This window comes from Triticum dicoccoides, chromosome 2A (genome assembly GCF_002162155.2).
Source record: "Triticum dicoccoides isolate Atlit2015 ecotype Zavitan chromosome 2A, WEW_v2.0, whole genome shotgun sequence".
Taxonomy (NCBI): domain Eukaryota; kingdom Viridiplantae; phylum Streptophyta; class Magnoliopsida; order Poales; family Poaceae; genus Triticum; species Triticum dicoccoides.
In genome coordinates, this window is record NC_041382.1 from 719,596,776 (window position 1) to 719,610,381 (window position 13,606).

The following is a 13,606-nucleotide window of genomic DNA, read 5'->3' on the forward strand; positions in this document are numbered from 1 at the left end:
GGGCGTAGGCGGACGCCGCGCTAGCCGGACGCTCCTCGGCGGCGCGGCGGCATGGCGGCGCGTCGGTGGCGGGGCACTGGAGCGGTGGAGGCGCGTCGGTGGCGGGGCGCTGGAGCGGCGCGTGGCAGAGAGGGAGAGGAAGAGGAGAAGAGGAGGCGTGGAGAAGGCGCGTGGCACGCGCCACACTTTATAGGCGCGCCGGAAGCGGTGCGCAAAAAATGGCGCGCGCGCGCAAACAGTTCCCCCGCGCGCGAGTTTCCCGTCGCCGCTGGAGCGCGGCAAAACGCCCCCCGCGCGCTAAAAGCTAAATTTACCCCGCGCGCGTCGTTTGGCGCGGCCGTTGGAGATGCTCTAAATAAGTGTCGGTGATGGTGAAAGGGAAGGAGGGGGGTTGGGCCGCGGCCGATGAAGTTTATGAGGGTGAGTGCACCGGCGACGGGGATGGGGAGAAGGGTGAGGCTGTGTTTGATTGGCAGGGATTGAGGTGGATTTAATCTCCTCCAATCATGGCAAAGGTGTAACCGAACAAGGCCTGAGTGAGGTGGTGCTGACGCAGAGAATGTGGTTTATATACCTGAGAAAGAGAGCGCTTCGACCTGAAACAATGGTTGATTTGCCGCTTGCAGGTTGGAAATGCAATGGCGACAGTTAATTGACGCTCTTCGAGTCGGAAGCGGCGGCCAAGTTTCAACACCATTGAGCGGGTTGTGTGCGAGAGGGAAGAAGAGGGCGGGCTGAAACTTCTCTCCCTCGTGAGTGGTTATAGATTTAGTCCGCTCCATATTAATGCCTCAACTTTCAAATATGAAAGCTCGTGGGCTAAATATAGAGCACACTCAATAAATTATGCAGGCCAAGGAGCACACGACGACTTTGATAGAGTGGCCTTTTTTGGGCAAAATTGGTTATGCTGATCTACCTGAATATGACGACTCTGCTAGACTTGCTCTAAGGAACGTCTAGCTGTTTGCCTTCCTACCTTCACGATAGAAACAAATTTAATTTTTTATTTAGAATAAAAAACAAATTCCTCTTTATTTGAAAACCTACCCCTAATACAACAAAACGACTCTTAATGCAACATCCATGTTAAAGATCTTAGTTGTTGGGTACAATCTCATATCTTTGTTAAAAGACACACCTTCTGGGTGAAAGGATGCCTCTTTGTTGAGTACATGTTCTTTAGTGAAAAAAATATGTTTGATCATGAAAGGACATATCTTTGGATAAGAAAATGTCTCGTCATAGAAAGACAAACTCCTTGGTGGGAGCAAGTCCACGAAAAGATGTCAAAAAGAGTGAAAAGAAGCGTAATAATTTTTTGGTTAACAAATCGCAAAATTCAATTTCTAACTTCCATAAAAATTAACCATTGAGATTATTACATTACCTGTGCCGGAAAACTAATGTACGAAAATCCGACATTTCAGTTTGTCTATGCATTTTAATTGAACTTTGCAACTCTATGCTAAACAATACTTCCTCTGTTTCATAATACAAGAGTGCTTTTGACACCAGTGTAGTGTAAAAACTTAATAAAAACATCTAACCATATACACGGAGTAAATCACGGTGGTTCTTAAAGAAACATCCTACTCCACACACGAAGCGCGTGGAACGCATCGAACGGCCTCGGTCTGGACCGATCGCCCGAAGAGCGCCAGTGCGGCGGCTTCTGCCCACTAGGCGCCGGGGGGCGATACGGCCTGCGCGACCCACCAACCCCGGGCACGGGACCCCACCGCCCAGCCGGCCAACGATAGTGCGGCGACGGCGGCGGCGGCGGCGGGCACGCTGCTGACCGACGCAACTCATCGCCCGGCGTTCCTGGGGCGACTTCCTCGTCGCCGTCGCCGTCGCCGTTGCCGCTCCTCCGTCGCGGTTCGTAGCTCACCAGAGCCGCCTCTCCGGCCTCCTCTGCTGCTCCCGGGCGAGGAAGCGGAGAGAGGCGCAGACGGTCTACTACCGTGTCTAGGAGTTCTTGCACAAGTGAACTGAGATGGTAATGGCGAGAGGGATGTGCACCAAGTCCGAGTGGTCTGGCCTCGAATGGTGGAATGTTGAGAAGGAAGATGGCCACAAGCGTGAGAGCAAGTGAGAGCTTCATGGCTTGAGAGTTGAGACCGCGTGCACCAAGCAGAGAGGAATGGTCGAGCAAGGCCAGAGCCACATATACTTATATATGAGAATTGAACATGTGAGAATTGAACGGTTCGTGCTGCCTCCTGGTCAAGTCAAACCGCCGCGTAGTTTGATCCATCTTTTGTTTGCATTATATACTGTACCAGACAAAGGAACCGAGAGCTCCTTTAGTTGTTCAAGATGCCTTGCTCTCTGTCGCTAGCAACCAGCCACAATATGCCTTCTTTCCTTACGGGCAACGCGGCGCCGGCGCACCGGCCGAAAATTTCGACCGGTCCCGTCTCAGCCGTTTGATGCGAGCCGCTTGGCCGATGGATCTGGGTAAAAAAAAAATGATTCGCTCACGTCTTTTTCTTCCTCGGGCTGGATCTGCAACTCCCGCTCATGATCCTTGTCGCCGCGCCCGCAGTCCCCTCCGGTGGCCGTCCTTGTGGTCGGTCCCCACCCTTGCCGGCCGTCCTCGTGGTCAGTCCCCACCCTCGCCGTCCATTCCCGCCGTTGAATATGGATGTAGTCAAAAACTACCTCAATGCATGCAACAGCTGCGCCTGCGGTTGCAGCTCCACCGGCGACGGTTATAACTCTCCTCCGGTTGTAGCTCCATCGCCGCCCCTCGCCGCTCGCTGCACGGAATTGCGTCGGCGACGACCACCAGTCAGTCAACGCCATTGAATAGATGTAGCAAAAAACTTCACCGGCAGTAGCAAAAAAAACTACGGATGTAGCAAAAATCAAACACCGTCGCCGTCTTTGCGAAGTCGCAGCTCTGCCTTACATGGATGTAGCAAAAACCTTCAGCGGTAGTAGCAAAAATCTACCACGGTTGTAGCAAAAATTAGGGTTGTAGCAAAAACTTCACCAGTCAGTCAACGCCATTGAATGGTTGAAGCTTTTCAAAATTAGGGTTGAAGCTTTTCATGTCAACGGTTGTAAATTTTTGTTTGTGTACTCGCGGGTTGAAGCTTTCGATGAAGCAGGTTGAAGCTTTTCATAAGGCGGGATGAAGCTTTCAATTCAGTAGTTGAAGCTTCCCAATTCAGTGGGTGCAACTTTTTTGTGCTTCGGGTGCCCCGGCGACCAGCTTCTCTGTATTTTCAGTTGAAGCTTTCTTGATGCCGGTTGTAGCTTTCCAGGCCACTAGTTGCAGCTTATGTTGCGGTAGTGCGCCGGCAACCAACATTGTCATCTGTCTTTCGAAACTTTTGATGTTGTCGGTTGAAGCTATCTTGGCCATCGGTTGTAGCATTATGCGCTGCCGGATGCAGCTTCTCTTGTGCGCAGTCATGGGACCACGACGCGGCCATGGCGAAGAGCTCAGCCATGGCGACGAGCGCGGGCGTGGAATGGCAGCGTCGCCCCTGCTGGAATTTAGTCTATTTTGGACAGCCCAATAACTATTTTAGAAATTTCTAATAAATCCTAGAGGCCCACCTAGCCCATTTGTGTAAGGCAAGGGATACTACTAAAGTTTAGTCCCACATTGCTAGTTTAGTGGGAGTTGGACCTTCTTATAAGGGAGGTTCTTTTCCCACTTGTACGAGCATGAGAACAAAAGGGATATCCACGCGCGCTCCTCCTCCGTCGCCCGCCTCGCCGCGCCGCACCGCGGGAATGAGCCGAGCCGATGTCTAAATTTTTGCCATGCACTACGGGTATGCGAAAGGTCACTCGGGAGCTGGAAAGTTTTTGCTGTAGTGGATATTGAATACGAACGTTGCACCCTTTGGCTGTTGTCTGTTCGTTTCATCTCCCGCGTTCCCTTCAGCTCCCGGCGCAGCCTCTCGCCTCCTTCTCTTGCGCCTATAAAAGGGAGGTCGCTCCTCTCAGAGAGACGCACCAGAACCTCTTCCTCCTCTCACCACAAGTTCCTAAGCACTGCGCTGCTACTACGATCTTCCCCATCCCGGCTTGCGGCGTGCACCGCAGGTCGGGACAGTAGGCCTCCGAAACCGCACCTTTTGAGTCCTGTACGGGAGAAGGGTGGTAAGGTTTTTGGGGAGCGCTCAACGCGACTACTGGTTGCTTCATCACGGACGATCCGGTCGCCGACGACTACTTCCCCAACGACGACTTCTTCCCCGACGTCCACGATCTCCTCGACGACATGGCAAGCGAGGACACCTACCCCAAGTCCAACACTTCCACTGCTGCTGTCCCGTACGTGTTCTTGCTCTTTCTGTTAGATGTCATGACACAGTTCTTTGCTCTACTTTCCGTCCTACATGCGTTAGGTTCTACTTCATATATGCAACTTCATCTAGTGTATGTTCTATATGTGTTTAGTTCAAGTTCATATATGCAGATGCTCTTTACCTTCTCTTTGTCCGAACGCATGACTTGTTCTATCTCTACTATATTAGTCATGCTTTATCTAGTATTTCTGTTAATAAAATCATTTGGTAAATTGCTCATATTTCCAACAATCCAAAAACCTTATGATAGGCAATTTACCCCGAGTGGTTTTGCTGCTTCCATGGGACCTCCTATGTTTGAGGGCATCCACTATAAGAGGTGGCACGTGAGAGCAGTCTTATGGTTTCAAATCATGAGTTGCTATGACGCCACTCTCGGCAAACCTGAAGGAGAGCTTGATGCTCAACAGGCACAAGCTTTTCAGAAAATGGATACTCTGTTTAAGGCTGCTCTCTTGAGTGTTCTTGGTGAGAACATAGTTGATGCTTATGCGTCAATTGATAATGGAAAAGATATGTGGGATGCACTCGAGGCCAAGTTTGGGGTCTCGGATGCTGGCACTGAGCTGTACATCATGGAGCAATTCTATGATTACAGGATGACTGAAGAGCGCTTCGTGGTTGAGCAAGCTCATGAGATACAGTCATTTGCTAGAGAACTTGAGCACTTTAGTTGTATGCTACCGGACAAGTTTGTTGCCGGAGGTATCATCACTAAGCTTCCTCCTTCATGGAGGAACTTTGCTACCTTGCTAAGGCATAAGAGGCAGGAGTTTTCCATTCCGGATCTCATTGGCACTCTTGATGAGGAAGAAAAGGCGAGAGCAAAGGACACACGTGCTCGAGGTATTGAGGGAGGATCTAGTGCCAATATGGTACAGAAGCAGAACTTCCAGCCCCACAAGTTCAAGAACAAGGGCAAGTTTGATGGAAAAGCAAAGTTTGATGGGAAGAACAAGGCTGTGCAACACACGAACTTCAAGAAGAAGAATGGCAAGAAGAAAGGTGCTTGTCATGTGTGTGGGGATCCTGATCATTGGGCTCCTAGTTGCCCTAATCGCTATGACAAACGTCATCCTGGGAAAGGCGGCAAGACCGCTAATGTTGTCATTGGAGACACTGACATGAAGGATGCTGGGTATGGTATATTTCCCACTATTCTTTCAGCATGTCATTCTCCTGACTGGTTGATTGACACGGGTGCTAATTGAAGGAAATATGCCCTAGAGGCAATAATAAAGTTATTATTTATTTCCTTATATCATGATAAAAGTTTATTATTCATGCTAGAATTGTATTAACCGGAAACATAATACATGTGTGAATACATAGACAAACAGAGTGTCACTAGTATGCCTCTACTTGACTAGCTCGTTAATCAAAGATGGTTATGTTTCCTAAACATGGACAAAGAGTTGTTATTTGATTAACGGGATCACATCATTAGTTGAATGATCTGATTGACATGACCCATTCCATTAGCTTAGCACTCGATCATTTAGTATGTTGCTATTGCTTTCTTCATGACTTATACATGTTCCTATGACTATGAGATTATGCAACTCCCGTTTGCCAGAGGAACACTTTGTGTGCTACCAAACGTCACAACGTAACTGGGTGATTATAAAGGAGCTGTACAGGTGTCTCCAAAGGTACATGTTGGGTTGGCGTATTTCGAGATTAGGATTTGTCACTCCAATTGTCGGAGAGGTATCTCTGGGCCCTCTCGGTAATACACATCACATAAGCCTTGCAAGCATTGCGACTAATGTTGTGGGATGATGTATTACAGAACGAGTAAAGAGACTTGCCGGTAACGAGATTGAACTAGGTATAGGATACCGACGATCGAATCTCGGGCAAGTAACATACCGATGACAAAGGGAACAACGTATGTTGTTATGCGGTCTTACCGATAAAGATCTTCGTAGAATATGTAGGAGCCAATATGAGCATCCAGGTTCCGCTATTGGTTATTGACCGGAGACATGTCTCGGTCATGTCTACATCGTTCTCGAACCCGTAGGGTCATGCATTTTGATGTACCGAAGGTTGTTCGGAGTCCCGGATGTGATCACGGACATGACGAGGAGTCTCGAAATGGTCAAGACATAAAGATTGATATATTGGAAGCCTATGTTTGGATATCGGAAGTGTTCCGGGTGAAATCGGGATTTTACCGTAGTACCGGGAGGTTACCGGAACCCCCGGGAGCTATATGGGCCTTAGTGGGCCTTAGTGGAAAAGAGAAGGGGCAGCCCAAGATGGGCCGCGCGCCCCTCCCCTCCCTTGGTCCGAATAGGACAAGGAGAGGGGGCCGGCCCCCCTCTCTCTTTTCCCCCCTCCGCGAATCCTATTCCAACTAGGATTGGGGGGGGGGGGATCCTACTCCCAGAGGGAGTAGGACTCTCCTGGCGCGCCTCTCCTAGGCCGGCCGCACCCACCCCTTAGTCCTTTATATACGGAGGCAGGGGCACCCCAGAAACACACAAGTTGATCCACGTGATCATATTCTTAGCCGTGTGCGGTGCCCCCTTCCACCATAATCCTCGATGATATTGTAGCGGTGCTTAGGCGAAGCCCTGCGACGGTAGTACATCAAGATCGTCACCACCCCGTCGTGCTGACAGAACTCTTCCCCGACACTTTGATGGATCGGAGTCCGAGGATCGTCATCGAGCTGAACGTGTGCTAGAACTCGGAGGTGCCGTAGTTTCGGTGCTTGATCGGTCGGGCCGTGGAGACGTACGACTACATCAACCAAATGCTTCCGTTGTCGATCTACAAGGTACGTAGATCACACTCTCCCCTCGTTGCTATGCATCACCATGATCTTGCATGTGCGTAGGAATTTTTTTGAAATTACTACGTTCCCCAACAGTGGCATCCGAGCCTAGGTTTTATATGTTGATGTTATATGCACGAGTAGAACACAAGTGAGTTGTGGGCGATATAAGTCATACTGCTTACCAGCATGTCATACTTTGGTTCGGCGGTATTGTTGGACGAAGCGGCCCGGAGCGACATTACGCGTACGCTTACGCGAGACCGGTTCTCCCGACGTGCTTTGCACATAGGTGGCTTGCGGGTGACAGTTTCTCCAACTTTAGTTGAATCGAGTGTGGCTACGCCCGGTCCTTGCGAAGGTTAAAACAGCACCAACTTAACAAACTATCATTGTGGTTTTGATGCGTAGGTAAGATTGGTTCATGCTTAAGCCCGTAGCAGCCACGTAAAACTTGCAACAACAAAGTAGAGGACGTCTAACTTGTTTTTGCAGGGCATGTTGTGATGTGATATGGTCAAGACATGATGCTAAATTTTATTGTATGAGATGATCATGTTTTGTAACCGAGTTATCGGCAACTGGCAGGAGCCATATGGTTGTCGCTTTATTGTATGCAATGCCATCGCGCTGTAATGCTTTACTTTATCACTAAACAGTAGCGATAGTCGTGGAAGCACAAGCTTGGCGAGACGACAACGATGCTACGATGGAGATCAAGGTGTCGCGCCGGTGACGATGGTGATCACGACGGTGCTTCGGAGATGGAGATCACAAGCACAAGATGATGATGGCCATATCATATCACTTATATTGATTGCATGTGATGTTTATCTTTTATGCATCTTATCTTGCTTTGATTGACGGTAGCATTATAAGATGATCTCTCACTAAATTATCAAGAAGTGTTCTCCCTGAGTATGCACCGTTGCGAAAGTTCTTCGTGCCGAGACACCACGTGATGATCGGGTGTGATAGGCTCTACGTTCAAATACAACGGGTGCAAAACAGTTGCACACGCGGAATACTCATGTTATACTTGACGAGCCAAGCATATACAGATATGGCCTCGGAACACGGAGGCCGAAAGGTCGAGCATGAATCATATAGTAGATATGATCAACATAGTGATGTTCACCAATGAAACTACTCCATCTCACGTGATGATCGGACATGATTTAGTTGATTTGGATCACGTAATCACTTAGAGGATTAGAGGGATGTCTATCTAAGTGGGAGTTCTTTAAGTAAATTAACTGAACTTAAATTTATCATGAAACTTAGTACTTGTTAAAGTATATTGCTTGTTTATGCTTGTTTGTAGATAGATGGCTCGTGCTGTTGTTCCGTTGAATTTTAATGCGTTCCTTGAGAAAGCAAAGTTGAAAGATGATGGTAGCAATTACACGGACTGGGTCCGTAACTTGAGGATTATCCTCATTGCTGCATAGAAGAATTACGTCCTGGAAGCAACGCTGGGTGCCAGGCCTACTGCTGGAGCAACGCCGGATGTTATGAATGTCTGGCAGAGCAAAGCTGATGACTACTCGATAGTTCAGTGTGCCATGCTTTACGACTTAGAATCGGGACTTCAACGACGTTTTGAACGTCATGGAGCATATGAGATGTTCCAGGAGTTGAAGTTAATATTTCAAGCAAATGCCCGGATTGAGAGATATGAAGTCTCCAATAAGTTCTATAGCTGCAAGATGGAGGAGAACAGTTCTGTCAGTGAGCATATACTCAAAATGTTTGGGTATAATAATCACTTGATTCAGATGGGAGTTAATCTTCCAGATGATTGCGTCATTGACAGAATTCTCCAATCACTGCCACCAAGCTACAAGAGCTTCGTGATGAACTATAATATGCAAGGGATGAATAAGACTATTCCCGAGCTCTTCGCAATGCTGAAAGCTGCGGAGGTAGAAATCAAGAAGGAGCATCAAGTGTTGATGGTCAACAAGACCACTAGTTTTAAGAAAAAGGGCAAAGGGAAGAAGAAGGGGAACTTCAAGAAGAACAACAAACAAGTTGCTGCTCAAGAGAAGAAACCCAAGTCTGGACCTAAGCCTGAAATTGAGTGCTTCTACTGCAAGCAGACTGGTCACTGGAAGCGGAACTGCCCCAAGTATTTGGCGGATAAGAAGGATGGCAAGGTGAACAAAGGTATATGTGATATACATGTTATTGATGTGTACCTTACTAATGCTCGCAGTAGCACCTGAGTATTTGATACTGGTTCTGTTGCTAATATTTGCAACTCGAAACAGGGACTACGGATTAAGCGAAGATTGGCTAAGGACAAGGTGACGATGCGCGTGGGAAACGGTTCCAAAGTCGATGTGATCGCGGTCGGCACGCTACCTCTACATCTACCTTCGGGATTAATATTAGACCTAAATAATTGTTATTTGGTGCCAGCGTTGAGCATGAACATTATATCTGGATCTTGTTTGATGCGAGACGGTTATTCATTTAAATCAGAGAATAATGGTTGTTCTATTTATATGAGTAATATCTTTTATGGTCATGCACCCTTGAAGAGTGGTCTATTCTTATTGAATCTCGATAGTAGTAACACACATATTCATAATGTTGAAGCCAAAAGATGCAGAGTTGATAATGATAGTGCAACTTATTTGTGGCACTGCCATTTAGGTCATATCGGTGTAAAGCGCATGAAGAAACTCCATACTGATGGACTTTTGGAACCACTTGATTATGAATCACTTGGTACTTGCGAACCGTGCCTCATGGGCAAGATGACCAAAACACCATTCTCCGGTACTATGGAGAGAGCAACAGATTTGTTGGAAATCATACATACAGATGTATGTGGTCCGATGAATATTGAGGCTCGTGGCGGATATCGTTATTTTCTCACCTTCACAGATGACTTAAGCAGATATGGGTATATCTACTTAATGAAACATAAGTCTGAAACGTTTGAAAAGTTCAAAGAATTTCAGAGTGAAGTTGAAAATCATTGTAACAAGAAAATAAAGTTTCTACGATCTGATCGTGGAGGAGAATATTTGAGTTACGAGTTTGGTGTACATTTGAAAAATTGTGGAATAGTTTCGCAACTCACGCCACCCGGAACACCACAGCGTAATGGTGTGTCTGAACGTCGTAATCGTACTTTACTAGATATGGTGCGATCTATGATGTCTCTTACTGATTTACCGCTATCGTTTTGGGGATACGCTCTAGAGACGGCCGCATTCACATTAAATAGGGCACCATCAAAATCCGTTGAGACGACGCCTTATGAACTGTGGTTTGGCAAGAAACCAAAGTTGTCATTTCTGAAAGTTTCGGGCTGCGATGCTTATGTGAAAAAGCTTCAACCTGATAAGCTCGAACCCAAATCAGAGAAATGTGTCTTCATAGGATATCCAAAGGAGACTATTGGATACACCTTCTATCACAGATCCGAAGGCAAGACTTTTGTTGCTAAATTCGGAAACTTTCTGGAGAAGGAGTTTCTCTCGAAAGAAGTGAGTGGGAGGAAAGTAGAACTTGACGAGGTAACTGTACCTGCTCCCTTGTTGGAAAGTAGTACATCACAGAAAACTGTTTCTGTGACACCTACACCAGTTAGTGAGGAAGCTAATGATGATGATCATGAAACTTCAGAACAAGATACTACTGAACCTCGTAGATCAACCAGAGTAAGATCCGCGCCAGAGTGGTACGGTAATCCTGTTCTGGAAGTCATGCTACTAGATCATGATGAACCTACGAACTATGAAGAAGCGATGGTGAGCCCAGATTCCGCAAAGTGGCTTGAAGCCATGAAATCTGAGATGGGATCCATGTATGAGAACAAAGTATGGACTTTGGTTGACTTGCCCGATGATCGGCAAGCAATTGAGAATAAATGGATCTTCAAGAAGAAGACTGACGCCGACGGTAATATTACTGTCTACAAAGCTCGACTTGTCGCAAAAGGGTTTCGACAAGTTCAAGGGATTGACTACGATGAGACCTTCTCACCCGTAGCGATGCTTAAGTCTGTCCAAATCATGTTAGCAATTGCCGCATTTTATGATTATGAAATTTGGCAGATGGATGTCAAAACTGCATTCCTGAATGGATTTCTGGAAGAAGAGTTGTATATGATGCAACCAGAAGGTTTTGTCGATCCAAAGGGAGCTAACAAAGTGTGCAAGCTCCAGCGATCCATTTATGGACTGGTGCAAGCCTCTCGGAGTTGGAATAAACGCTTTGATAGTGTGATCAAAGCATTTGGTTTTATACAGACTTTTGGAGAAGCCTGTATTTACAAGAAAGTGAGTGGGAGCTCTATAGCATTTCTGATATTATATGTGGATGACATATTACTGATTGGAAATGATATAGAATTTCTGGATAGCATAAAGGGATACTTGAATAAGAGTTTTTCAATGAAAGACCTCGGTGAAGCTGCTTACATATTAGGCATAAAGATCTATAGAGATAGATCGAGACGTTTAATTGGACTTTCACAAAGCACATACCTTGACAAGATTTTGAAGAAGTTCAAAATGGATCAAGCAAAGAAAGGGTTCTTGCCTGTGTTACAAGGTGTGAAGTTGAGTAAGACTCAATGTCCGACCACTGCAGAAGATAGAGAGAAGATGAAAGATGTTCCCTATGCTTCAGCCATAGGCTCTATCATGTATGCAATGCTGTGTACCAGACCTGACGTGTGCCTTGCTATAAGTCTGGCAGGGAGGTACCAAAGTAATCCAGGAGTGGATCACTGGACAGCGGTCAAGAACATCCTGAAGTACCTGAAAAGGACTAAGGATATGTTTCTCGTATACGGAGGTGACAAAGAGCTCATCGTAAACGGTTACATTGATGCAAGCTTTGACACTGATCCGGACGATTCTAAATCGCAAACCGGATACGTGTTTACATTAAACGATGGAGCTGTCAGTTGGTGCAGTTCTAAACAAAGCGTCGTGGCGGGATCTACGTGTGAAGCGGAATACATAGCTGCTTTGGAAGCAGCGAATGAAGGAGTCTGGATGAAGGAGTTCATATCCGATCTAGGTGTCATACCTAGTGCATCGGTTCCGATGAAAATCTTTTGTGACAATACTGGTGCAATTGCCTTGGCGAAGGAATCCAGATTTCACAAAAGAACCAAGCACATCAAGAGAAGCTTCAATTCCATCCGGGATCTAGTCCAGGTGGGAGACATAGAGATTTGCAAGATACATACGGATCTGAATGTTGCAGACCCGTTGACTAAGCCTCTTCCACGAGCAAAACATGATCAGCACCAAGGCTCCATGGGTGTTAGAATCATTACTGTGTAATCTAGATTATTGACTCTAGTGCAAGTGGGAGACTGAAGGAAATATGCCCTAGAGGCAATAATAAAGTTATTATTTATTTCCTTATATCATGATAAAAGTTTATTATTCATGCTAGAATTGTATTAACCGGAAACATAATACATGTGTGAATACATAGACAAACAGAGTGTCACTAGTATGCCTCTACTTGACTAGCTCGTTAATCAAAGATGGTTATGTTTCCTAACCATGGACAAAGAGTTGTTATTTGATTAACGGGATCACATCATTAGTTGAATGATCTGATTGACATGACCCATTCCATTAGCTTAGCACTCGATCATTTAGTATGTTGCTATTGCTTTCTTCATGACTTATACATGTTCCTATGACTATGAGATTATGCAACTCCCGTTTGCCAGAGGAACACTTTATGTGCTACCAAACGTCACAACGTAACTGGGTGATTATAAAGGAGCTGTACAGGTGTCTCCAAAGGTACATGTTGGGTTGGCGTATTTCGAGATTAGGATTTGTCACTCCGATTGTCGGAGAGGTATCTCTGGGCCCTCTCGGTAATACACATCACATAAGCCTTGCAAGCATTGCGACTAATGTTGCGGGATGATGTATTACAGAACGAGTAAAGAGACTTGCCGGTAACGAGATTGAACTAGGTATAGGATACCGACGATCGAATCTCGGGCAAGTAACATACCGATGACAAAGGGAACAACGTATGTTGTTATGCGGTCTGACCGATAAAGATCTTCGTAGAATATGTAGGAGCCAATATGAGCATCCAGGTTCCGCTATTGGTTATTGACCGGAGACATGTCTCGGTCATGTCTACATCGTTCTCGAACCCGTAGGGTCATGCATTTTGATGTACCGAAGGTTGTTCGCAGTCCCGGATGTGATCACGGACATGACGAGGAGTCTCGAAATGGTCGAGACATAAAGATTGATATATTGGAAGCCTATGTTTGGATATCGGAAGTGTTCCGGGTGAAATCGGGATTTTACCGTAGTACCGGGAGGTTACCAGAACCCCCCGGGAGCTATATGGGCCTTAGTGGGCCTTAGTGGAAAAGAGAAGGGGCAGCCCAAGATGGGCCGCGCGCCCCTCCCCTCCCTTGGTCTGAATAGGACAAGGAGAGGGGGCCGGCCCCCCTCTCTCTTTTCCCCCCTCC